Raw genomic sequence first — 27,472 nt, 5'->3', positions numbered from 1 at the left:
TTCAAGTAACTACTAAATGGAAGATGGAAAAAACTACAATTCTACAGTTAAACTGTCTTTGAAAAGGTGGCGATAATATGAAGATGGGCTCTTTGATTATGAATGTGAGCATCACTCTAGAACAAACCTACCCTGTTTATGGCTGAAGCGGTATTCTTACTCTGAACTCTGACCACTCAAACCAAAACCAGAAGCCAAGGTAGAGTCCTCTCTGGCTATGGATCATTGCCTGTAACAAAGATGCTGCAAGCCAAAACGATGCATCTGGGGACAGACACGCAAATGAAACCGCCCTATGGGCTGTCACAACGTCGAGTTAATTCCCTTTTCAGCTAGGAACAGAGTGCAAGTCCCTGCCTCTGCTGGTCCCTAAGACATAATGTAAATGACAGAGCAGTGAAAGACGAATGCCATCATTACACAGAGCCGTGCTCGTGAAGGCAGGCACCCAGCACCTCTTCCACTGGACATTCATTTTGCAGTCACTCTCAAACCTACAATGGAACCACATCACGTACTGGCCCTAGTTTCCTTCAGACACATAGAAGTACCTCCTAAACCTAAATTCCTCCTAAATACTAAACTAAAGGCACTATCAGAAGTCTGCATTGGCTGATGATTGAGCTCTTCACTACAAATTAGTTTTGCACAGGTCCACATTGCTTTCAGATATATTGCTGTAATGGATGCTGAAGTTAAAGATTCAGGAGACAGAAGTTATTGGGAATTTCATGGATATTTCTGCAGACAGAATTTGGGCAAACATGTTTGCTTTCACTATAGGCTGTTACTAAGAATAGGGACGTAAGTAATGGTTATTGACAGATGGAGCAGTTTCACTTTGTGGGTAAATGAGAGTGCACCGAAATAGCCCTGTAAGCACCTCAAAGAAGCTGAGTAATGCATTTATTTTGACAACTACTTGATACGAGCTGATTCGTAGGGAGGGCAACTCTCAGGTTTATCTTACCCTTCACGCATCCACAGCACAGAAGCACAATTCCTGAGAAATATAACAGATACATTTTGTGCCTCCAGCATTTAATAGTAAATGTCATTCTCATTTCTCGGGGTTTGGGGTTTATTTTAAACACTGAGCGAAGCAGATAGAAAAGAAAAATGAATATGGGAAGAACTGTATCAAAATGTAAAAGCAAGGTCAGTAAAGATGATTGCCAGGTGAGGAAATTCAGAGGTGCAGAAGCAGTTTTGGATTCACCTCCATTTGGATTAGAGTAGATCTACCCAACCACAAATCAAGTGTCCTGGTATTTACGAAGGGATTTAACCAAACTGTCTATTTAAGGGTCAGGCAACTTTGAGCCAACAGCTTCAAAAGCAGTAATCACATCCAGTCCCAGGTGCATTCAACACCCCGATGAAATTTTAAGGCTCTGAGCATTTCCTCCCATAGATGCACAACAGGCTGGGGACCACTACTTCTGATGCAAGTTCTCTTTGAAAAGGTGCCATGAAGCAACACAGATCACAGAGCAAGCAATGAAATTTTTATAGTTGATCTGCTGGCGGTAGATAATTTTCAAGCTGGTGCTTACACATCTGATCACCCAACCCCACAAGTCCCAAAGCCCAGCATGGCACTCTAGCCTATGATGTACTTCTGCTGGAATGAGGCACATTCAATGTGATTCCCCCTCAGAGCTGGTTTTCTTAAAAAAAAAAAAAAATATATACCAAAATGTATTAATTCTCTAAAGGAAGAACACGGATTCAGAGCCCTCGCGAAGCTGTTGGCAAAGCTATCAACAAACTCCTTGGTGTCAAGAGTTCACCTTCAACATTAAAAAAAAAGTACTCAAATTATGGGTTGCTCATGTGAGAAGCCAGTGCACATCATCAGCCAGCTTGCACACTCTGGCTGCTGATAATTAGGCAACTGTGCAAATGGGGATGAATGGGCTTAGCCATGTGTACAGTCAGCATCAGCCCAAGAAGAATTGGACCTGATGAAGAGCCAGGATTTCACTTGTACACGTAACTCAAAATGCCACAGGAGCTCATTTGAAATCAGCATCCTCAGGAAGCAAAGGAACACAGGTCCCTTTTCCCCTTCAAAGTGTCATCCGGAGGAATAAAACATCATTCACTGACTACACACAGCCAAACTGGAGAAGTCAGCATAAATGTTAATTTAGCTGCCCTTGCAGATGTTCTCTTGCAATTTGCAACCACTTTGGCAACGAGGTTCCCAAGACTAAAAGGAAGGCCAAGGAAGGCTGGCTCCTCTCCCCTGGGCCCCTCGCTGAGGCTGCAGGGGATTCCGTCGCTGCAAACACACACCGCAACGCACACAAAAGCGCAGCACCCACCACGGTGCAGGATGGGAAGAAGGGTATTTGAGGTGGTCAGTCTTCAAGCTGCACGGTACAGTTTTGTAGCTTGATGTATACAAATGCAGCTGGGAGCAGAAAGGGAGCTGCTCATGTTTTCTGGAGAATGGTGAATTTTTTACACAAGGAACCCTAAGTGCTTTGCCATTCGTGTTTTGCTAACGAAGCCTTTGTCCCACACCACAATGTTCCCAGCAGAAAGGCTGATTCTTTTATTTGTCTTTTGCCTAAAAGTTAAGCAGCACCAGATTCCTTGGCGGACAGGATCTGCAGTTTGCCCTGGCAGACCTCCAACACGCTGCAGGTTTTAAACAAATCAAGACTTTGTGATTCAATCCAAGGTCTGGAAAAAAACGGAGAGAGTCAATGCCAGTGTCTGAACTCCTAGAAAAGAAGTCAGGAAGGAACCTTTGTCAGCAGATTGTCTGAGGAATCCTGCAAATCCAAGATGAATCCAACCAAAGACTGTTGAACCAAACCAAGAGTTGCAATGAGTTCATGCCGTAACAACATGCTCCACGCATTCTGATCCACGCTGTTGAGTCTTGGAAAGCCATGTATGAAGTTAAACTGCATTTTGTAAAGCGTCTTTGCAGAGACTTCTTGTTTGTGCAAAATTATCAGTGGGAAGGAAAAAAAAAAGATAAAGGCATGTGCTAGGAATGACTGCCACTTTTATTACATGGAGAAACAGTTATGCCCTCTCCTTACAGAGTGCCACATGCCAGATGAGAGAAAAGCACTTTCAGTCCATTTTTGCTTCTAATCAGAAAACAAAACAAAAAAAACATGCACTGATTTTAGCATTCTGTGTAAAAAGCAGAGAAAAGCAAAGGAAGCAAGAGAAGTTTTAACCCCTTGGCTGCCAGACCTTTTCCTTTACCAGGTGCAGAAGGAGGCTGCTGCAGTGCTAGGTGGTCAATCAGAAATGGGGAGCGAACAGCAAAAACAAACTCTTCCGAAGCAGTGGGGTAACCTGTACATAACCTACAGGGGACATGATGTAATGAAAAGGTTCATAGTCTGTATGTGAAAACTATCTGAACACTTCAGCATTGGTGCTACACTGAAGAACCTCTTCACCGATATCCCACTTTACCATACCCACTTTAATTAAGAGGTGAAAATCTGACATTTTAACATTTGACAGACTAAATTGGGGACGGCAGGCTCTCGCTGAAAAATTTAATCTGAATTAAGAAAAGCATATTGATGGTTCATGATGTATTTTAGAGATTTTTGCCTAGCAATTTTCAAAAAGTAAAAGAACATTGCCATATAAAACACTGCATAGTGTATACACTTTTAAAATTACTCCTTTATGCTTCTAGATGTGCCACATTAACAGAAGAAGCAGGAGTACAGCAAAAGACACTGTGGAAACAAAGTGTCCTGCTGGCAGCCATTTCAAAGTGTATCTCTCAAATTGCAATAAAAACGACACAAAAAACATGCTCTCAACTAGCATTAGCATTTAGAAATTTAGTTTGGCAAATTTTGCTCTTTATCTTGCACGCAGTACCTACTTTAGTAATATGTTTTCAATGAAAAGCTGACAGCAAATGAAGCTCAGAGTACATATTTTCTACAGGATCAGTCCTTTGAGCAAAACCCTAAGCACGTCCTTGGCATCGACCATGAGTAGCTCCAATGGCTTCAGATCCCTGATGTTCCATGTTTCACTCTTACCCTGATCCAGAGCCTCAGCTTTTCACTGAGGCCAGAACAGCTCTTTACAATTAATACTCATTAAACTGCTTCCATCCACCTGAACATTTGTAAAAACAAACTCTTAGGGGGTGGGAGTTAAGAGAGAAGGTGAATGCATATGCAGAGCTTCACTTCCGCAAAAATCCCAACAGTGCCGCAAGATTTCAGCCCTAAATCTGGAGCCTGTGAGAATTTCCTGTATAACTCAATAATCCAGGTAACAAGAAAGAGAAGGAAAGAAAGTGCAGGATGAGGAATTATGAGAGCACAGCACTTGCTATCAGAGAGGTGCTATGATGCCAGGAGAAGGTCTGAGCTGCCTACAAAAAGCCAAATAAAAGCAGCTTAGAGAAGGATGATCTGGCTTCTTAGATATGGTTAAAACCAGAAGCCCATTTCCCTCTTCCCTTGGCTCTCCTCCATACTTGAAAATACAACAAGCAAAAAAATAAGCAGATGGCTGGTGCCACGCTGCGGCTGTCACAACCTCTGCCTTAATCATTTCCCTGCACAAAAACTGCATCTGCACCTGTGGGACACAGCAGTTCTGCCCTGAAGCGGCTGCAGAAGCTCCTGACACTATTTGTGACTGGGGCGATTTATTCTGGAGCTATTCTTTGGTTCCCTTGCTGGCTGTGAAGAGTTACAGGGCAGAGAGAAAGCCTGAAGTCATCTTAAAAAACTCAGATCATCCCCCCGAAATGCCAAATCCCCAAAGCGCATGCCCATTGCTCTGTGCAAGCAGCTGAGTTTCCATCTTGTCTCTCCCCGGTGGTTTGCTGGACTAATAGAGCTGCAGATGGGGCAGAATCTTCCCTCACACTCACAGAAGCTTCCCAACAATTTTTTTTTGTACATTAATTTTATCAAAAAAGCTCAATTGATCAACGTATTCAATGAAAACCTCCTGTCCATTGCCCGCAGCAAACTAGCCTGGTCATGCACATACGTGCAGAGAGATCACAGGCAAATCAAGGATTTTACCCCACATCTCACCTTCCAGAACTAAAATGAAAAATCCAGCTCTCGGTTTAAACACAGCTTTTGCTGCTCTTTTGGCTTTCCGAGTGCCCCAGTGTCTCCAGGGCTGCTTTTGAACCGCACTGAGAAGATACAAGGGCCAAAACTCAGCAGTATTAGCCTGGGATTTAGAGCATCTGTGTAGTTGTTTTTTCTCCCCATTAATTTAATTTGACAGAAAATAGCAGGAAGGCTTCTGGCTCCCGTGTGGGTAAAGTGGATAAACAGCAGGAATTTTAAGGGAAGCTGAAACTAAACAGAAAAGGGAGGCCAGTGCCATGGCGAACAGCCCTTTGTGCCTCCTAACAAAGCAGAGCCTCCTTATCCCCATCCAACTCTATGTGCCCTGCATGTTATAATGAGACTATTTTCATGCCTACCACTCACCTCTTCCAACTTACCCTTTTATTTGATTTAGACCATTCTGATTGGAAAAATAACACAGGACACTCTCCAAGGAAGGTCGTCTACCACAACGGACTCCGCAGGAGGACAGGCAGCGCTCCATTGCTGCCCAACCGCCCCTAGCTCCACCCAAGCCAGAATCAAGAGCAGCAAATCCTAATCCTGCTGCTTCAGAAAAAAAATGCAACAGTAAATAATTCCTTAATGGGAAAATATTTCTGTAGCTTTGTAGTCAGAACTGCATGAATTTAGCACCACAACTACTCTTACAGAGGAGCACTTAAAACCCTGTTTGTTTTTCTTCTGAACACTTTGCAGTGTGGGAAGAGATGCTGTACAAACTGCAGCAGGCGACACACAAGGCAGAGCATCTTATTTGGTGCAGGTATTCTTAATTACAATAAGACACATTTAAGCAACGGTTGCTGACAACACCTGATTTACACCCTGAGGAGCAGCAGCAGATACAAGACCAATGTGAACGTCTCTGACCTCTCAGCATGCTGTATTTGAGCACAAAATTTTCCAAGCCCCAAGGCTCCTTTATTTCTTTAGAGATACCTCTGCGAAACAGAAATGCATACAGACTTGACAGAGGCTGGAGGTCTAATCTCAATCCTGTTTTGGAAGCTCGCTGCCTCCAAGAGGGGAAGGGGCAACAGGAATTTCTCTGCCGACTGAAGCCGAACATAGGTGTTGTAACTCCGACATGCGCCAATGCAACCAGGCAAGTCAAGCTTTTCCTCCTGCACAGCACATCCCAACACAGAGCCCTTGACACAACAAATAACACTCATCATAACACTCCCCCCAGCCCCTCCAACAATTGGAAAACCTTGGCTGAAGAGGAGACAGTTCTGCAATTGGCTTGCAGAGGGAAAAGGGTTTTAGCCACCATCATCAGGATTTTGACAGTGGTCTGGTACCTTCATCCAAAAGCTAAGCCCCCTGTGTCTGTCCCCACCTCTTTCAGCAACAGCAGGTTTTAATTACAGCAGAAACATGTAACACAACTTCGTGTTCTCAGTTACACCAACCCAGCAAGCCTCCAGCACAACCAAGTGAATGGCTCTGGATCGAGCCCAGATGAAGCGAGATCAGAGCACGGCCGATCAGCTATATAAGGAACACATCAATTAAGCACCAGCTGCTTCACCATTTTGTGTAGTTTTATCAGCCGCCCACTTGGCCAATATAAACAATCAACAAGACAGTTCTATGGGAAATGGCAAATAGTCTGTGGCTAAAAGAGGATGATGTGTTTTGAGAAGAAGCCAAAACAAATCTCTCACTGACCTTAAGGGACTAACCACACCAAGTCAAACAACACAGATCTGCAGAGACCCAAATGTCTCTGGGTCTACTGGGATCTTTGGCGGCTTTGTGAGAAGGTAGCATCTAGAGATATTCTACAAAACCCTCAACCAGCTATTTATCAGAACAGTTTAGTTTTACTTTACCCACTGCAATAATAACCGCTTGCCTGCTCTATAATCTGTCTAAAAGTATCTTCACCTAGAAACAAACACCTTCTACATAAAATCAATAGCTAAAGGCAAGTAACATGTGGACTTCATAGACAGAGACGGGCAACCCTTTTCGCAAAAGACTTTAATCCAAAAATATATTCAGTTCAACCAAATACCTACACCAAGAGCTACCTGCCTGGGGACTCTCACAGGCACCATGTAGTGGCTTAGCACGGATTAGAAAGAAAATGAGGGCTGGAGAGAGGACTATCTTTGAGATTGGATTATTCTTCCCCACAATGGGGAGAATAATTCACTAGGGAGATGACCTACGCAGAGGCACCCAGGATTCTGCATCCTGACCGTCTTTCCTCAGACGGTGTTTTCAGAACACCAGCCTGGGCTCAGTGCTCAAACCAGCGCATGGCTGGCTGAGCTCAGCGGATGGGCACTACAAGCCCCCACACGTGGTGAGCAATCCCAGAGCCAGCCCTCAGCCTTACGTGTAACCCAAAAGTGCCTGAGCACTTGTTCCATCTCAACCCAAAGCGGCTGCTGGCGGCACGTGGCTGCTTCGGGGACGCAGCTGTGACACGGCTGCTCTGGGGAAAGACCCAGCACGTACCTCAAGCTGCCCCCAGCCCTGCAGTAAGCGGCTTCAGGTAAACCAGAGCATGGACCAAAGCATCCCGAAAAGTTTCAGTCTCTACTTCAAGTATCTTTCTTTTTAAAGGATCTTAGTATTGAGCGCTGACATGTACTTACCTCCACGCAAATACTACCTTGCGATACAACTACAGACATTCAGTTTTATTTTTTAAAATATTCTCATTTACATAAAGATGGAATGCACTGTAATACAGCACTTCAAAAAATAAGACTAGTAGTATAAGAGGTCTTTCCATCCACAGAAGAGTAGAAGAAAGGGACTCGAGAACAGCATTTATAATAGCAGCATATATTTGAAGCCCACTTTTAGTAAAATTTGTATAAGGATACACCTAGAAGCTTTGAATGGTAACAATGGCACTTGTGCTTTCGGAAGACAACATCCTGCTGGACAGATGAGCACACGCTCCCTCCGCTTCACTGTTCCACATCTGCACCGCATCTCCTATGCCCAGGAAAGCGATTTAAAATTACTTGGAAATTTTTGTGGAACATGAACACTGCCAGCAAATTACTAACACTTCTTCATGTTATTTCTTCCACCACCATGTCAGTTTTGCATTCCCAAGCAACAAAGAAAAAAAGGAAAAATTGGTAAGTCAAGTGCAATGCTCCAAAGTGAACTGGAAGACTAAAAGTTCCAGTAGGGAAGAGTTTACCTGCTATTTTTTTACAGAGAAGAGATTACAAGGCAGGAACGTAGTAAAGGGAACTACAAAAAGAAAATGGTATCAGAAATGTAAGTGATGCTGGGCAGGCAGTGCTACACAAGACATGGAAAAGCTGAACATTCAGCATGTCTGAAGCATAGGTCCAGCGGCCCATTTTCAACATAGGCACAAACTGATGCTAAATCTGGCATCACTCGTAGCACAAGGTGGGAGAAGAAGAACCTGCTGGGCTTGCCTTACGCACTCATTTTTCACAGGCACCTGCTGTCACCCACTGGCAGAGGGAGGACACTGAGCTGGATGGAATTTTCATTATATTAAATATGATTATTCTTACAAAACTCCATGGATAGGAAAATGAATTGCCTGAACTATTTTTTAGCTGTAGTAGTTCTCAACTACTGTAGTAGTTCTACTACTACTACTACTGTAGTAGTAACTACTGTAGTGCCTCAACAATCAATACATTCCTTATTACAACAGGTCATAAAGAGACAGAGGGAACATATATTCCAATATAGTTTTCTTGGAAAGGAACTTCCCTTCAGTCTTCATTAAATGCAACATTTTAGCAAAAAACCTGGCATCAAATTTTTGACTTCTGACATTTCCAACCAGCACAAGATTTCTGTGCTACTCCATGCATGAGTGAACTAAAAAGAAAGCACATTTCAGATGAATTGGCAATCTGCAAAAGGAATTCCATAAACGTTCATGAGATTTATTCAGGAGTGCAATGCTATCCCAATGACACCCATTATTTCTGCTTTCCTTTGATACCATTTCCCATTACGTGTGAATTAACACAGCAGCAATAATTCCAGTGTGCTAGTTAAAAGCTAGATACTGTCAAGAACTTGAGCTTAACTAGGCAAAATTTTCAAAATAATTCAGCTTCACTGAAAGCCCCCATCTAAGGCAGGCTGTATCCAGAGTCACATAGATGCAACGCATTTACATATTTGGAAAAGAGTCCACCATTCCCCCTGCCACCGCAGAATCACATAAAGACAAACCAGACTTGAGTCCCAGGATTAACAGGAAATATTATTCAAATATGGGCAACTGCCAGTATGACTATATAAAAGTGCCTGCTCCAGACATTTGACCTAAAAATCACATCTGCCTTCTTAGCAGATATATACAGTACACTGCGTTTGTGGGACCAAAAATTTCATGCTTGCCACACTGTGCTTGGAACAGATGCTTGACAAAACTCCAGGGATATAAATAGGGCAATCATTTACTAAGGCCATATGTTGGAAGCATGTAAGATGTAGTTGCTTAACTGGAAAGCCTTCAAATAATGGTAATGATAATAATAGGATTGAGCAGATCTCAGATCTAATCTCAGATTCTTTGGAGCTTTTTGATTTGGAGCATTATTTGCTAGAAACTCAAATAACCTCTAAATAACATTCTCCTGCCCCACCTCTGACAAACATCTGTGTTACTGATGGGCAGCTGTGGGGGCTGACAGAAGGCCCAGAGGGCCCTGAGGAGAAGGGGCCTTGGAAACAACCCTTCTGTGATCCTAGCAGCACGGACATCCTCACTGCATAGAGCCGTCTCAGACTGATTGAAGACCCTGCAAACACAGCCCCAAGTACCTCTGACCACCCCTCCCAAAACCTCTTGCTTTTTAACACCAAGGAGACTTCCCCAGCAAATTCCACGCCTGGTGGAGCAGAGGCTGTGGAGAAGACCTGCTAACAGCATCCCATGCCTGCAAGGCACTTACCAAGATGACGGAGCCAGGCTCTTTCACTCCACCTCCCAAAGCCTGACACTGGAAATTACCGTGATTAAATACGCAGCTCTACAAAGAGCTCCATCTAGATACTGCTTGCTAATGCAACAGGACGTGTTACAGACAGATTTCTTCGTTATTTCCTGGGTAGAAACCCCTTCCCCTTCAGTAGCCTTCATATTTTGATGTTTCTAATTTCACTGTTATGTTTTTTGGAACATTAAATATTTCCTGGTTTGGGTTCTTAATATATGGGAAATTATGCACGCCATATGCGAGGGGGAGCAAAACGTGCTGACTGCGCAAGTGGGTGGAAAAGTCTGGGGGGGATAGCAGCAGAAGGAAGGGAAGACACTGCATTATATATTAGTGTTTCGAAGTTGCTGAGCAAAGGAGGAAGGTTATGGTAGCCAGGTTTGAGATACACCCTTCCTCCATCACTCTAGTCCCCAACGGCAAAGGAGAGAGAAGTGCAAGCCTGATGCCCAAATGTGAAACATATGGTGAATAATTCAGAACTCATCCATTTTTCTGATGAAATTTCAGGAAAGAGATGGATACATCAGTATTTGACTGATACTTATTACTGCTGAAAGGGACAAATACTGCAAGGAGCCCGTTACCAGCAATCTTTGTGAGACCTGTCCACGGAGCTGAGTCTCACAGGTGAGGAGGATGCTCAGTTCTTTTTGTCCACCAGCATATCCCAGCTCAACTGCTGGGAGAGTTTAGCTCTCCTTGCTCTTGTCAAGATGCATTTTCAACTTCACTGCCTCACTTATTTCCCTCTCTTGTTTCAGAGGCTGAATATTCAGCAGCATGCACAGGAAGACTCACTTTGGGTGAGAACATGTTCGTTTTGGTAAGAAAACAACAAGATACAGCCTGAAACTTCAGAGCAGGGGTAGTTGCCTATAGAGGATTTGTTCACCGAAACTGTCAGTGCTCCCAGACAAACCCACCAAACACTTGGCCTTCATGAACTACCGCAAATGTTCTCATTTACAGTGAACGCATTATTGTATTTTACAAAGTTTTAGTTCACAATGAATAGTAATTGTATCCTAAAACCTCAGCTGACACATTGAAGCAAGTCACTTAACAGTGCTTAGAGGTCTTCAGAACCAAAAGCCAATCTTCAAAGGCGACCTGGATGCCTAGAATCCTGGATACCATCAATTTGGGGCAGATCCCTTCCGTTCTCTTACTGCTATGAGGAATGAGGAAAATGTTTCTGCAATCCCATTAGCCTTCCCAATTTTGCAGGAAAGTTTCAGTGTTAACAGTGAGGCATTACCACCATAAGGTAACTAAGCTGGTCAACTGTTTATTCTCAGCAACGCAGCTCTTTCACTGAAGTATGTTAAGGGATACCAGTAGCAAGCTGGATTTCCAGGTTTCTTCCCTGCTGATTTTTTTTGTGCTTTTGGGGTTGGGCCCTGATAAAACACATGCAACAGCCACCTTACCCAGTTCTGCAGCCAGGAACCTCCCAAGAGCTCGCAGTGGTGACAGCAAGGCCACCTGTATCCTTAGGGCCAAGGAAATCTCCCAGACATGGGACCCCCACGTTCACCTCATCCTCCCAAGCCCTTCAAAACCACTCTTAAATGCTAAAGTGGTGTTCATCCAAGGGCTGGTCCTAGGTGTGCTGGGGTCAACTCCACACCTTTGACTTATGAGCCATTACAGGTTTATCCCACCCACAATCTACAGTTAGTAATTAGGAGGACATTTATTCCAAAACTGTCCTGAAGAAAGAAGCTTTCCAGAAAGGCAGCATTGTTTTTCTCCATCTTCCCAAAGGCATGCTATGTTTGTGGCTGTCCCAACAGCCTTGATCTGAATGAAATCAATACAAACTCTCTGCACTTGGCCACAACTTCTTAACACCTCTCCCCTCCACAAGTGGACACCAGTAGTGACTTGGGGACAAAAGATGTAGAACACCACCCTTCTTGTGTGCCTTGCCTGTGCAGTTATGTGTGTTTCACAGCCAGCTGCTGCGAGATGAGAAAAATGACCCGCCTGTTACCTCTGCATCTCCTCTGCTAGCAGCAGTGCAGACTTCAGCTCTGTGAAACCACCTATGGGATCCCTGGGCTGGCTCAGGGCACAACGGCCCCAGGGAACCGGCTCCGGAATGAGAGGGATGTTCTTACTTGTGAAGTCACACCAGAAGTGGTGGGGTCAAGCCCAGGAAAAGTGTCACCACTTACCGGTGGTCCCACACATTTTTGGGCTATCCAGCTCCTGCCTGCATCACCATGCAGTGCTGCTAGTTAGACACATCACGCCCTGGCAGGTTTTTCATGGAATGACATATAACACAATGCACTTTTTCCCAACACGATCGTTTGTTTTCTGTCTCCTACTGTGCACACACTGCCTTGCAAAAGAGCTTAGTTTAGACAGATACAGTAAATAAATGTGCTGAGAGATTATATAAATTAGTGTTTTGCCCCCAGGGTACAAGCCCCTGACTCTGTTCCTGTCTTCTTTACAGCCTGATGTGTGGCCTTGGGCGAGCCACTTATGCTTCCTATGCTTCCCTCTACCTGTGCACACCCTTCTCTAGCTATTCAGTCTTCAAGGCTTTGCAACAAGGATCGCAGCTGCCACGTATTTGGTCCATGCCTATTAAAAGCTTAATCTTGTTTGCCATCTCTATGAGAATTACTGTGATACAGAGAAAAAGCACCCACCACAGTTTCAACAGGTCAAGGAAAGAATGACCAGGCCATGCATTATAAATAAGAGTTAACTCTGAAAACCTCTCCCCACCCCCAGAGGGGAAAAAAAAAAAAAAAATCTCATTGACCAGAACGAGATTCAGTTGGTCAAGCTGACTATAAAGGCTTGCAGTTCCATCCGTAAATTAAACTGACGTGGTCACAGCCGATATGATACTTTTATGAACCATCTGCTACTGGCTTAAATTTGCTGTTAGATGCGGTTAACGTTTGCAGTTATTAAACTTTGTCATTTTAAGACAGTTTCATGTTATTATAAATTAATTTTAGCTCATATGACTCACACTGCTGTTACCAGGATACTTCTTTGAGACAGAAAAGATAGCCCAGCCAGCCCCTCCGCATCCTACTGCCTCCATCCTCTTCCACCTTGTTCTCCATCACGCCTAACAGCAAACAGGTTTTACCATCTGCCGGTTAAACCTAATAAGCCAGACCCTGGGGTGGAAAAACCCCCTTTTCACCAGCTGGAAATCTAACACACGGTGTTTTCCACAAAGATCACTTACAGCAGCTAATACTTTGCATAACTTTTGAAAGAGCGTTTGCAATTAATTACTATTCCCTTGCCTTTTTTGCCTTTCCCACTAAGAGACCAGAAAGAAAATCTCTCCTTCATAAACCGCAGGACACAAACCAAGCAGGATATTTAATGGGCCACTATAGTTATATACAGGGAAGATTCTTCTTTTCAGGGAGCATCCTTGATGTTGGATGTTAATGAGAGAAAATCTTTCTGAGCGGAAGAGCTCTTCAGAGATTTTAAATATCTCTATTTCTTGGGATTTTAGAACTCAATCAACATTTTGCATCTACAAGGGATGAAAGAAGAACTCTTGGGAGCTCTGCAATCTGAATTCCAGCTTCCTGCTACCATGCCCTGTTCTCTTAGAAATATTTCTGTAGGGCAACCACAGGGGCAAAATGCAGGTGGTGCTGCAATTCATGATCCAAATTCTCTGTCATGCTTTAGCAACACAATCTTTTGCACTCACAAAGGATGTCACACTGACTTTCCTCAGCTGCCTTTCCTACACACAACAGAGTAAAGTGGGGCATCACAGCATCCTTCACCTTTATCATCTGGATGGAAATGAGAACAGAATGGCCATTCAATTTTTAGGCTGCAGGATGAGGATGGTGATCATCTTGTTGAAGCCACCTCCCAAATATGGAGTCACTAGAAAAAGAGAGCTAAAAAAAAAAAAAATCATTCTGCAGAGGGAATTAATAAGCTGCACAATAATACAAGTTCACAGCTGGAATTAAGCTTGTCATATGGAAGACCTTCAGAATTAGTTTTTGAAGTTTAGCCTGAAACGCAACACTGGGGATTATTTCTCATTGTTTCTCCCCTGCATTCTGCAGGGAACAAAGGTAGAGTCCAGATCAGACCATCCAGGTGTGGGAAAGGGTTGTGTTGAGGAGTCTCTTCACACGGGGCACTCTACAGGCCTTCCAGTGCTGGGTGGTGCAGGCAGCTGGCACAGTCAGGATACGCACAGCGATTCTCCCCTTCCAGCTAACTTCACCAGCTGATTAACTTGAAGGTAAGCTCTGCCCTACTTCCCAGTGCCACAGCACGGGCACAGACCTGCACCAGAAATCGGAACCCACACAGTTGGCAATGCCACCACCTGGACTTGCGCCCTAGCGATGTTATTGTCCTATTGTTATAGCAGCACGTGCAGTAGCCTGCCACCACACCAAGCGTGCCTCCATGGTTTATCACAGGGACACGCGTGTCCACTCCATCCCTGCCCTGAGATCAGGTCACACATCCCACCGCTGGCTCTGGAGCTGATGAGCTCCATGGCTCCGTGCTAAACCCATTGCAGAGTTTTCAGCTGGCTCAAAGCACAAAAAGAGCAAACTTGCCCCTGCCCACTGCACTGGCCATGCTTCTCCACACTGGTGGGACAGCTCTTGGCACCCAAATCCACAGTGTATCATTAGCCGAGGGGTAACTGCAAACAAAAAGGCTAAAGCAAACTGCTTTCAGAGGACAAGCATGCTGCTGCTCAGAGCCAGGCCCGGAACTCTTGTTTATTCTAAGCCACAAATCACAAGAGGCTGCTCAGGGAAAAAAAATAAATAAATAAAAAATAAATGAAGGTTATTTTCCATTTGCTTGTACACAGCAAGAAAGATAATGCCGGTTTGCTTTAGAATAAAAATGCCACTAGTTATTTATCCAGGTGAAGAATTAGGTATACTGCACTAGCTAGCAAAAGCTCAATGAAAAAGTAAATCCTTAGGATGGAGTGCACGGGGCAAAAAAAGATTAATTGATTTGTGACTACAAGGAGGTTTATTCAGAACCATATTTATCACTACAGTGGTTTTGAATTCAGTAGAACCTCTACTCAATTTTCTTCTGCAGCCTTTCTTTGCTGCTAAAGGAAATATATCAGCAAGAAAAGAGAAATGACACTTAATTTTTAGGAGCATCACTTTGCTTCAGAAAATATACTAGGCTCCAGAGCTGCCGTTCTAGGATATCTGCCCACCATTCACACCCAGGTGGGATTAGGCAAAAACTGAGCATTTTTCAGTTGACTAATACGAGAGCATCATCACTACGGTGGAGGAAATGAAGATTTATGTTCTGATTTTACTCACTTTTACCTCACAGTGTTGAGGTTGATGAGTTGCTTGGAGTGGAAGATTGAAGAAAAAAGGAGAGACGTGCATGCTCTCTGCACTAGCTCCCACTTTTGCAGCAAGAGTGTCTATAAGCCAGGAGACAAGCTGTACCCACAGATTTTGCAGACTTCAACTCAAAGGCACAGTTGAGATGCTGTCTGGGGGCTGTTCTATGCTACAGGGTCTCACCCTGCTGAGAAGTTACTGAAACTTCAACAAAACATACACTTCAAAAGACAAACCTGCAATATTTCACTGCCAGTTGTATTACTGATGGAAAACAGACCAATTTATCCTGCTTGTAGTTCAGCACCTGTTCGCAGACTTCAGCGCTGTCCCTTCTACTCCTCTTGCTCCAGAACAAGCAACCGGCACACGCTTTGAAAGCCACTTTGCAAGCACATATGAACCGTGGGGTTGTTACACCCGTACCACAGACAAACTGTGATGCCAGAAAGAGAAAGAGCTAACACAAACCAGGCACAACCAGAGGTGTTGAACCCTGCTGGATTCTGGCATCCAATCTTCTGATTTTCTGTCTTTCCAATAAATTTTTGATTCAAGTATGCATTTGCTTGTATTTAGCCACTATGGCAAATGGGACTGCTTTAAAATATAGAGATATTTCAACACTGTACAGACAAGTTAATCATTTATTTCTTTGCTTCTTATTTCAGAAGCCTGAATTACACCATAATTACCTGAAGAGAGGCTATAAAGACCCAAGCTGTTTGTCCAGCAGTCTTACTCATTTTTGCACGGTAAAGAAATTATCCCCGCCCCCCCCAAATCAGAAAAATAAGAAAAATACCCTTCAGTGCTTCATCCCTTTTTACAATAAGCGATGTGCTAGTTCACACAACAGTGAGCATTTTAAATCCCAATTAAAGGATTAGATCAAACAATAATTCTGGACTATTTGGCATCCTGCAAGCTACTTGGAAAGAAACAGGCACATTTCTGCAACTGCAAGAAACTCACCTGAGGTTTCCTTCATGGGCTGAAAGAGAACACAGGCTAAAGCAATAAAAACAAGCAGAAAGAAAGTGGGCTGCCAAAGGCTTGGAAGGCCTAAACTGTGGGAAACGGCAATACCTTGCACAGGAGCTGACTTTCTCAAGCGCACGCATAGACGAAAACCCAAACCCAAGACCGTGCAAGCAAAGAACAGATGAAGTTACAGATCTTCTCAGCCAAATAAATCTTTACAAATAAAGAACATGTTGCCCAGTTTGAAAGCAACACCTTTGGCTCGGTGCATCGTGAGGGCCGGACGATGGCAGGAGCTGGCACTTGTGCCCCAAGGGCCTGCAGAAGAGGCCCTGCTCATCGCCACGGCCAGGCGGCCCTGCTGCCAGGCCTTCGTCTAACTCCTGGCCTCGAGGCAGGGCCCGAGGGTGGCACCAGCTGGAAGGAGATGGGATGAGGAAGCTGCGAAGCCCTCCTTCAGCTTTCCTCTCGCAACAAAGCGGTTACGACTCAAAACGTTTACCTATTAAGCTGTCCCTGCACGGTCCCAGATGTGTCTTGCTGCAAACACTTGAAGACATTTCTCCTTAATTCCTGGTCTTCCCTGCGCCTTCTGGAAAATGAGCCATGACACACGAGGCATTTGTGATGCACTGCAACTATGACACCGGTTGTATTTCCATGGCAACTCTCCCCCGCTCCCCTCAACTTATAGATATGCATTCCCTGCAGAGTTCGGCTGCAGCCACAGATCATTATATTTAATCTGAACAAGTCTGTACCTGAGTTGACTTCTATTTCATGAAACTGCATAAGAAATTAAATTTCACTCACTATTTACTTCTCTTATATCCCAGCGTCATTACTTGCCGCGCTGCGCTGTTACTTGTTGGCATTTTGCATCACTACATAATGATCCAATATCAGATAATGTTAAGATGCAAAAAAACACTCAAAACACCAGACAGCAATTTTCTGCTCAGTTTCCCAATTTAACCTGAATTGATACTACATTGTAAGTTTGGATGAGGTTCAGGGACTACTCTAATTATAATAGCATCTTGGGCAGCAGCAGTCACTTGCATCCTGCCTTTTTGATACTGGCCTTGATAGTGCAATTAAGAGGCAAAAGGGAGAGCTCGTTTCCAAGATTTGTCCTAATGAAGAGTAAGAGGCCCCAGTGCTAAACCTTGTCATTTTATCAGATTGCTGCCTCCAGCCCAATATAGCCCTGAACTCCAATCAAATTCATTATGTTTTATCAATATCTGCTTCAAACGGACATGTTTAGCTTCCTCTTCCAGGACTAAAACACAGTTTGATCATAAGCACACCTGGCAGGATGCAACATTCACTGTCTCTTTGCACCTCCTGCAAAGCTTATTCAGCTTGCAAGTTGAAAAATGTTTTTTCTCTCTCCCAACCACTGCAGATCTCTTCTGGTTGAGTCAGTTCTTTTCTCTTCCATCCCCAGAGGCCACCAAGAAGAGACACTCAGCAGGTTACACATGACGGCAGCAACCCAGCACGCCTTGCTGGATTCACCCCCTTGCCCCAAGGATACCAGGAGACAACAGCAAAGTGCACGGATGTAACCAAAAGAAGTTTTTTTCCTGCTGTCAGACCACAGAACCAGATGGAGAACGTACCCACCCTGTTGGGCATTACCCCTCAGCACGGGGAGCTTCTTCCTCCAGCACTGCTGAGAGCTCTGCCTATTGAGGAGCAGGTAGGATTTTTCTAGCCGAGCACAGCTTTCTCCACTCCCCATTAACCCTTTTTTTCCCCTTAAAATGTAGCTCAGAAAATAGCAAAGTGCTATAGTTGAAGCCCGTATCCCTGCGCACCAAGCACACACACAGCCCTGCTGCTTACATGGGGCTGGACTCAAATGTTACTTACATTAACACCTCACATGGTGCCTGATAACAACTCAGGGTAAACATTTCCTGAAGGAAACATGGAATTATTTTCCTCCTCTTTGGAAAGCCTCTGTAAGGAGCTGCCTTATGTAGAAATGGCCAAATGAAAGATGAGAGCAGGTAGGGGCTGGCGCATAGGAAGATAACATATTCGAAACAGAATGATTTAACATTTTATGCAGCCTTCGTCTGAACTCAGCTGGCGTCCATTTCTGTATCTGCAATAACCCTTTTTATTTGATACCTGCAGACAGTAGTTTCTGCATTTTAGCCAAGCCTATAAAGATAACAGAAAATACACCAATCGCACTCGGTTATAACTGGCCATTTTGCAGCAATGAAGCCTAAACGAGATAGATTCCAGGATGAAACAAAAATGAAATAAAACCAGGATTTGCTAGTCTAAGATACGTTATTTCTTTGATGCTATCAGAGACACATCTTACATCTCTCTCCAGAAACAGTTCTCCATGTTCACGGAAGATGCAAGTGACAGGCAAAAACAAATCCATTTGGAAAACACGTAACTTTAAATTGATGTATTCAAACAGACCCCGCAACGTTATTTTGTCATATGTCATCCTCAAGCAAGGCAATGCACGGCAATGTACGGTTAGGACTATTGCCCATGCAGACACGACTTTGTGTTCCAGTCGTTTATCAGATACAAGGCGATCTGAGAGTTTGAATCATGAATGTCCCCATCACAAGTGCAGTCAAGTGCCAAACCCCAACCAGCACACGGGACCGTACTTAGATTTTAAGCAGTCACACACACACACACTACATATTACCAATTACTGAGGACAGTCAAGAAAAAATTCTTTTGGAAGGGAAAAGCAATATTTTAGTGTTTCTTTTTATTCTGCACTAGATACAATGGGATTTTTATTTTATTTTTTACTACTGGCAGGGAGGAAAAGGACCAAAAGATGACCCTAACCTACAGCACACATGCTGAGTATCTTCCTGTTCAGAATAGTCAGCCAAGACATCAAAAAGTCAAAGCAGCAGCTGAATCCAGGGCTTCCCTGCCAGGGGTGTGCATCCTCACCACAGCAGCAGGGTTAGTGCATTTTGCTTTCAACCCCTTCTCATGTTTGATAAATTATACAGATTAGAAGAGCTTTAACCAAAAGGCCTGGAAGCGTATCCCAAAATGCTAAACAGTAACCTAGGACTGCACAGGCTTTGGTTTCCCATTTTCCAGGTCACTGCTCTGAACTAAACCAGGCTGCGTCTTGCTGCCAGTTAGGACATGTCACACGGCTCTCAAAAAACAAAACCAAAAGCCCCAGGCAGGTCTGGCCACAACTGCTACAGCGCCACCACAATCTCATTTTTGAAAAAATGGCAAAAAGAAGGAACTCAATGCAATCCTTTCCCACCTGCGCTCCAGAGGAGCTCTCCTGGGTACCACTTCAAGTGCTGCGGGTAAGTGCATCACCAACTCCTTGATGGGGCACCAAACCTGGGTTTCCAACTTCAGCTCATTTTTTGTTTCATCTCTGCAGTTTGCCTTCAATAAATCATTTTCCTTTAAAATAAACTGCTCCATTGCAGTGTTCACTCATGCACAGGAAATTAAAACGTATTATAAAAGTAATTTATGCACCCCGTTGGCCGCAGCGCCTGTGGAATATGCCTCCCTGGACACACACAGAAAGCATTTGCACATGTTTGATCTGAGTTTTGCTAAACAGTGCTGGAAATAGCTGAAAAGTTTTTCACTATTTTTTCCTCCCCAGGTGAAAAACTTCATCAAAATGGACATTTGCACCAGGCATGGCGGAGGAGGTACCACTAAATACGCCACCCCTGAAGAATCACAACGTTTTCATTTTTAAATAACAAGGGTACAGAGCAGTTCAAATTCTTTTCATTAGGATTGTCATATTGTTCTTGCTTTCTCTGAAAAAAAAATCACAGGAGAAAAATAATTCCCAACCAGTTTTAATTTTAATTGATTCATATTCAATCCAATGAGGTCATGCATGTTTAATTATCATCATCTTTATTACAGATGGAAAATCAACTTCCTCTGATGTTGCTATGCTAATTATCATCTCATTTGTTCAGCAACAGCATCTAGACAACTGATCGAGATTACGGCAAACAAATAGCAAAAAGACCCATACAGAAGCCACTATAAACAGTGGTCAAGGTTCAGCAAAGTAGTTCACCAAGTAGCTCACATTTAGTACCTTTTAAACACTCCTGTTTAAGCTCTTTGTGTTAGGAGCATGCTTGAGTATTTTGCTACATCACACTTCCAGTAAATGAAAGAAGACAAGTGGGAGGAAAAAATCATCACATTCATTTAACCGACAGGAATGGAGGTGCAGAGTAATTAAAGATGAGCCTTTCAAGGGATAAAACGTTTCTGAAAGGCAAGACTGTTAAAAACATCTCTTGGACTAGACTGATTGTAAGGAATAAAGCATTCTTGGATAGATTTTTATAAATCCCCTACAGCACCAGTACATCACCAGGCACCTATATATACCTTTGCCAATTTGTCCCCTGCGACTGTTCAGTTGCCAAGTTGCCTGTTGGTGGTAAGTTTTCTTCCAAACGATGTTGTCATTCAACACCCTTTAAAAGGCAGCTATGGGGACAGAGATGCAAGTAAACAAAACCAAAAAACTGCCAACTGAAAACGTTTCACTTCTTTTGCCTTATAAAGGAGATAGGTAAACTCATTGCTAATTCTGCTCCAAGCAAGCGTAATTCTTCTACATCCAAATAAACTGTGGCATCTCGGAGTACAGTTATAGCACATTAGTGCAATGATGCGCGTGACCCAAAATAAGAACATGAGGACCAGGAGACTGCTCTCCAAAGCAGCTGGGTGTACATATCTTTGAAATGGTTATTAAGTTCATTTAAGTACCAAATTAAGCAAAGAGTGGGAGGAAAGACTGATGAAACTATAATCTGATCTCCTGATCCAAGTTTAACCTTGGCTTGGGGCACTGCCTGGTTTTATACTTATTTTTAATTTAGTAATGCTGTGATGATTTATTTCTATGTTAAAGCCTATTTCACAAAAGCACAAAAAGAAGCTGCTGTATAAAAAGAAAATGCTCCCTCGCAGTTAAAAATGAACCCATTTCACTAGGCATGCAGGAATTTCTTGACTAAGCTAACCATAAATCAGCAAGGGAAAGACTGCTCACTGGAAAAAAAAAAAAAGTTATGCTGCATTGTCTTTCTGCAAGGCTATTTCTTGCTAAAATGGAGAGTGTACCTCTGTTGTACAGCCCCGATAACTAACAGGCCTGCAAAGCTCCTCAGTTTATGTCAAGACCTCTGCAGCAATCTCGACGCAATAAGTATTTCACCACACAGAGCATTAAGTCCCTTCTGATCGCCGCTTTGGTGTCGCAGGCCTGAAGAGGCCATCAGCCTTGTGCCAGTCCAGTAAAACTACCAATCCTTTATTATACTTGTCTTCATGAACACCCACGTGAGTTTCCTTGGCAATACCTACGTGTGCCCATCCCCAAATCAGCTGGAACAATCAACTGTGGCTAGCAGCAAGCCAGCCATCTGCTTCCCCAATCTCCTCATTTCTGTTCCTAAAGTAAATGGAATCTCTCCTCTCCCTCCACTTTCCACTTATTTTTAGCCCATCCTTCAGTCAGAGCTCAATTCCCCAAAAAGTACGCAGGACTGCATATTGCGTGCTTCCCTCTCTCCTTACAGCTGCATTTTCCTCCAGCAGCAAAATTACAGCAGAAACATTACGGTTGTTGACCAGCGGCCAGAGAGCTTTACAATACAAAGAGAACAAAACAGCATTTAGATGCGACAGACCTAAATCCAGAAACTCACTGAGAGGAAGGTGAAATACCGTCACCAAACCTTGTGATCTCAAAGAAAAACATTTTTTTTTCCTCTTGGAAGCAGTGACCAGACTCACAACTGCCCACATCTAAGTGCAGATGCCTACGGACAAACGGCAAGGACAAAACCCAGTGCTCATGCAGTTTCTTTTTTCTTTATACTTTCAGCCTGCTTCTGAGATGATACTCACACAGCTGTCAACCGAACCAAAAAGACAGGATTAAACACTGGGGTGACGTAACATTAGTAAGTGTTCACGTCCCTTTCCTTTACCAAGAAGCAAAGGAAATGCTATAACACATCCTAAGTCATTGTGAAAGTCGCGGCTGTACTGAGAAGAGAGAAAAATCCTCGGGGGAACTGCTCTGGGCCACCTCATGCTCTGTTTTAAACCAAATTAACACCTTTTCAGGCTGATGTAATTAACACTATAATGGCACCACTCACTTACAACCAACCATCTGATCCCTCTGCAGTCAGAGCAGTCTCGAAGGACGCCGTCATGCTGTGTGCATCGCTCTCCCCGAACAGCCTTGCATCAAACCCTGTCGTCTCCTCTCTTCCAGTGCAAGAAGCCCACTGACCGGGCACAGAGGAACTTCTTGATTTCCTTGGAAAGAAACTTAAACCGCATCCCCAAGGCCCTTCTCAGTGTCACCCTTTGTGCCTGTCTCTTTGGCCACAACCGTCCTCATCACATTTTAAGGTCCAGCTCCAGTCCCACTCAGGGGCTTCAACATCCCAAGCAGCCCGTGCCCAGAGCCTGCAGCTCTCTCACTCTTTTGTTTTTTCTGCTTATTGAAAGTTTGCTCTGAAAGGAATTCAAGACACTGCTTTTTGGCACCCAGCCTTGCCACGCTTAAAGAAAAATTTCTATCATTACAATAGGAAAAGAAAAACAAACAACACTTATTTCCCCTAAAAAAAAAGAAGCCAGAAACACTAAATCACGTGGTTGTTAAATCCCATGTGGAAACAGTTTATGGAGAATCTCTGCCGAGCTCTCAGAAACCTGTCAGCTGCTCTTTTCTCCCAGGGCTGGACTTGACAAGAACATCTACGCTAAACCGGGAGCGCAAGAGAAGGCAATTATAAGGTGCACATCTGTGAAAATGATTGATGGTTTTTCTAATTGCAAAGAAAAATAGAGCAGTGGTGTCGGCGGCAGCGACAGTAACAGAATGGACTATTGCCTCTGCTGACATCAATCTAACACTTAGCAGAGGAAAGACCTCTTTCAGAACATCTCCAAGCAGCGACTTGGGGAAGAATTTTTAAGTACTGTCGCACGTGAGCTTCCCTCTCTCTAGGAAGCGAGGAACCTCTCGGGGCTGATCCGGACAGCAGGCTGGGTGCCGCAGAGCAGCCCACCCCACGATGCCCCCATCCTGCAGGGCAGAAGCCTCCTCCAGCCCACTTCTCCCAGCGGGCAGACGGGCTGGCTGCAGCCACAAAACTTCGAGGTCTTCAGGCACCGTGCAAAACCACCAACAGCTGTTTGCTTAAACGCTTGTTTTTCTTCCTTCTTGATTTATTTTTTCCTGAAAGGAAATCACATAGACAGAAAGGACAAGGAAATAGAAGGACGTGCTACACTGACATTTGAGCAGCGATGCTTTGCTATTGGCTTGTGCTGGGCTAACAGAGACTCCGCAGCAGATTATCATTCCTGCCTCCATGCCTGTATTGTTGAAGACAGGGCTTAAGAATGGTGGGGACAGGCTGCAGGGCCACTACTCCAGGGCAGACAAGCCCAGAGCAAAGCCCTGCCTCCAGCCGTCCCTACGGGCACCCCATTTCTTTGCTTCAACACAGCAGGTTTGAACTAGTTTCCAAAAAAAAAAAAAAAAAAGAGGTGAGCTCACCCAGGCATTAATCAGAGCAAAGCGAGCGCTTGTCAGATCAGGCTAAGAACACCTCCAGCCTGACTGCTCATTAGCAAGTACCCACTCGTCTTCTAAGGATCACAGCAGCTACAAGACAATTGGGATCTGAGAAAGGTGTTCATTAGACACCAAGGTGCCCGGCTTAGAAAAAACAGGCTTCCTCAGCCATCATATCATGGGAGAGGCTCGGCCACAGAGCTAATCAGAGCAAAACCCTGCTCCCAGCCTCCCATATCCCTCAAGGAGCATTTTGCTCTCCCTAGATCATCTTGGGACTGGAAGCAAAGCAGGTTTCCAACTTGGGGACCCCAAAAATCTTAATGAGCAGTGAGGACTTCCACCACCACATCCTCCCTCCATTTGGGATTGAAATACATGAGCTGAAGCAGGGGCTGCTCCCCATGCTGGGGGAAGCACGGGCAGTGACAACCCGGAGCCTCACCAGATCCTTTAGGATCAGCTCAGCTGATGCTCTTCCAGAAAGCTTCTGCAGACACTGCTCTTCTACAGCTGCTGCTGTGCTGAAGGGCTCTACAACCCAGCAGTGCTTCTGCAGGCAGCCAGGCAGCAGGCTGTCACTACTTGCAGTAATTTAGAGGTGTTGATGAAAGCTGCACTCTGGAGCCTCAAAAGAAAAAAAAAAAAAGGCAACTAAAACATGTTTGAAAGTGATTTTATCTCCATACGAATGCAAAAATTTTCAGCAATGACATTGTCTGCCAGTCCTCAGCCTGTTCTTTGAAGGAGCCCAACGTACATAACACACAACTCCATCAAGCACCACAGCCCCCTGCCTGGCTGCAGAAGGCAGCAAAGATCAACTTTTCAGTTCTTCCCTGAAGACCAGGGTGAGTGCACCTCTGTGTCTGGGGATGGGAGACCACCACCCCGCAGTCCCTTGCCTCCACGAAAAAAACAGCCTCTTCTCAAAGGCTGAAATACTCTTCATGATTCCAACCTCCAGTGCTCGGTTTGAAGTTTGCATTTCTCTGATGTGTCGCTGTCTGTGAAAAGCGACAGGGACGTGGGGGCTGTGTTCTGGAGACAAGCTGTCTCCTTCAAAGCATGGTGTTCCTCCATCCACAGGACGTCTGCACACAGCCCACCGTGAAGAACAGCAATGCTTACTAAAAACTAAACCTGTACCTAACTAACAGTGCTCTCAAAGCTACTGCTTGATCTGGGCTTGAATCGATTGTAAAACAAATACTCCCAGGAAAAGTCTTCAGAGTAAGCAGCAGGAGAGAGCTGGCGGCTGGGACATCCATCACGCACGCTGGGCTGCCTGTGGAGTCACTCCTCTGCTGCCACCAAATCACCCCCTAACTACAGACACACTCTGTCACCTCATCCACTCCCTTGCTCTCTAGGTAACTTTTACCTTATCAGACGTCCTTCCACATCACCGCGATCCTCAGGTCCCCACAACGTTCGTCGGCCTCTCACCCACGCCACAACCGAGGCAGCGGGCAAGGGGCCGCTGCCCTGCGCGGGGAGGTTTGTGCCCTTGGTCCTGCCCCACTGCAAAGCCAAACAGCACCACGGCCTGAACAGCAATGCTAGCTCTGACCTCTCCAAGAAGCTAAAATAAATCAAATTGAAATGCCAGAATTATTAAAAAAAATAAATAAATAAACCAGAAAACCCCATACAGGCAGGCTCAGCAGTGACCTGAACAAGTGGCAGCAGCAACGCCACCAGGAATTACCAAAGCCGCCCTTCCCTGGCATTTTCCTCTTGCAAGTTTCCACAGCTGTGTTTGTGCTCTGGAAAGCGGGAAGGAAGAGCGGCTACAGCTGTCCCAGCTCACCAGCCAGCATGGAAATCAGGCACTTGCAAACACCACAGATGGCCAGACCGAGCACACCGAGATGAGGCTGCAGCCCTCTGTGCCGTGCCTGCTAACACGGGTCTAGTGAACAACCCCCAGGATATGTTCTGGCCGTTAAACGTGCAATGCCCAGCCTGCTGCCTGCACCCATGGGTACATGGTTTGCAAGCACTGGGAAGGAGACGTGACCTCGAGGTTTCATTTGGGCTCCCCAGCAGAGCCCACCAGCAGGGTGGGGCTCTGGGAGGCAGAATTTCGAAAAGCCTCCAGAGCTCCCAAGCGGAGGCAGCTGGGAGCTCGCCGGCATCAAACACTCCTTGCTCCCACCGATGGGTATGATAATAGGGATCTATTTTTCCTTTAATTTAAACTATGCCTATTTATGTGCCACTGACTGAAGAGGACAGAGAATTAAAGTGCACATGAAAGAAAATCATAGCCCTCAGCACTCGCTCTCAAACACTCTTTTAAGTTTGTTTGATGAAGGGCTGCTATGTTTTGTCACTGAGCGCCTAGATTATCACTTCTTTGTTTGGAATACCCACCTCAGAAGTCATTAAATACTTGCTTCTTAATGAGAAAAGATTGGTTTTAGACAATAAATCACTTAAATGCCATCTGCTAAAGAAAAAAAGAAATTCAAAGAGCCAAATTCCCCCAACTCCTTTTTGCATATTTTCCCCTCGGTTTCAGGTTTAGAGAGAAAAGACGTTTGTATAATCCATCAACAGCAGCTTTCTCCTAGGGGAAGTGTGAACAGACCACAGAAAAGGCTCCACTTGGCTTTGACTTGCAAAACCACTTCATGGACTACTTTGAAACAATTCAGCCAGCGGGATATGAGCACTGTATATTGGTGTTGCCCCAGATTGTTTTGTTTTTATTCATAAGATTATTTCGGTGAAAGCAGGCTGACTGAAGCTTAATTTTACTAGCAATTGTTAAATAATTCAATACCCATCTTTTCTGTCTCTTTAATGCCTCTGAAAAATCAAAACCCTTCACAAATTAAAGGCCAAATCCTGTTTACTCTTTCCTTTTCTAAAGCAACTTTGACATCAATAAAGGCTGTTTTTTGTGACTAGGGCTCAGATTAGAAGTTCTGTCAGTGCAAGTATTTATTTATTTTTAAATCAGAAGCATGCTTTTTCTTTTTTCCTCCTTTTAATCAAAACACTTCTCTTATGTAAAGCCTTAAAAACACAAAGGCAAATTCTTCCAGCGTGGCTAGCCACCTTTCCTCGTGGAAATGAATTATATTAGCATTTTATATCAATAAATGATGACTCCCTTCAGGAGGGAGGATTTGCTCTCCCACCCTCTGCTTACCTCCGCAAAGGACAATCCTGGAGGCTAATTGTCCCTGACCCAGTTATAAAGGCACTTTAGGAAAATTCTCCGTTGACTTTGGTGCCCAAAGAAGGTCTTGAAGCTTTACCTGCAAGACGCCTTCAGTTTAGCAGAGTGGTGGTTTCAGTGAAAACAAGCCCCCACTTAAACCTGCACCAAGCTGGCCTGAAGGCTTGGGACTAGAGAGAGGGCTCTCCTCCACCCCAGGAGAAACCCAGCCC

The 27,472-nt window shown here is 44.4% G+C and overlaps 1 protein-coding gene and 1 long non-coding RNA gene across 3 annotated transcripts in view; both read right to left on the bottom strand.

Moving 5' to 3' along the window:
• The window catches only part of GALNT17 (polypeptide N-acetylgalactosaminyltransferase 17), a 208,435-nt gene that overhangs the window by 85,240 nt on the left and 95,723 nt on the right, over positions 1–27,472 (bottom strand). The gene's annotated exons all lie outside the window — the stretch shown is intronic.
• Positions 1,486–16,225, bottom strand: LOC308180675. The gene is made up of 2 exons (XR_013941116.1): positions 8,736–16,225; positions 1,486–8,696 (listed from the first exon to the last, which is right to left on the bottom strand). It is a non-coding gene; the product is annotated as an uncharacterized lncRNA (long non-coding RNA).

This window comes from Anser brachyrhynchus (genome assembly GCF_964034855.1).
Source record: "Anser brachyrhynchus genome assembly, chromosome: 20".
Classification (NCBI taxonomy): Eukaryota; Metazoa; Chordata; class Aves; order Anseriformes; family Anatidae; genus Anser; species Anser brachyrhynchus.
The sequence above is the reverse complement of the archived record's forward strand: the minus strand, read 5'-3'. Positions and strand labels throughout refer to the sequence as shown.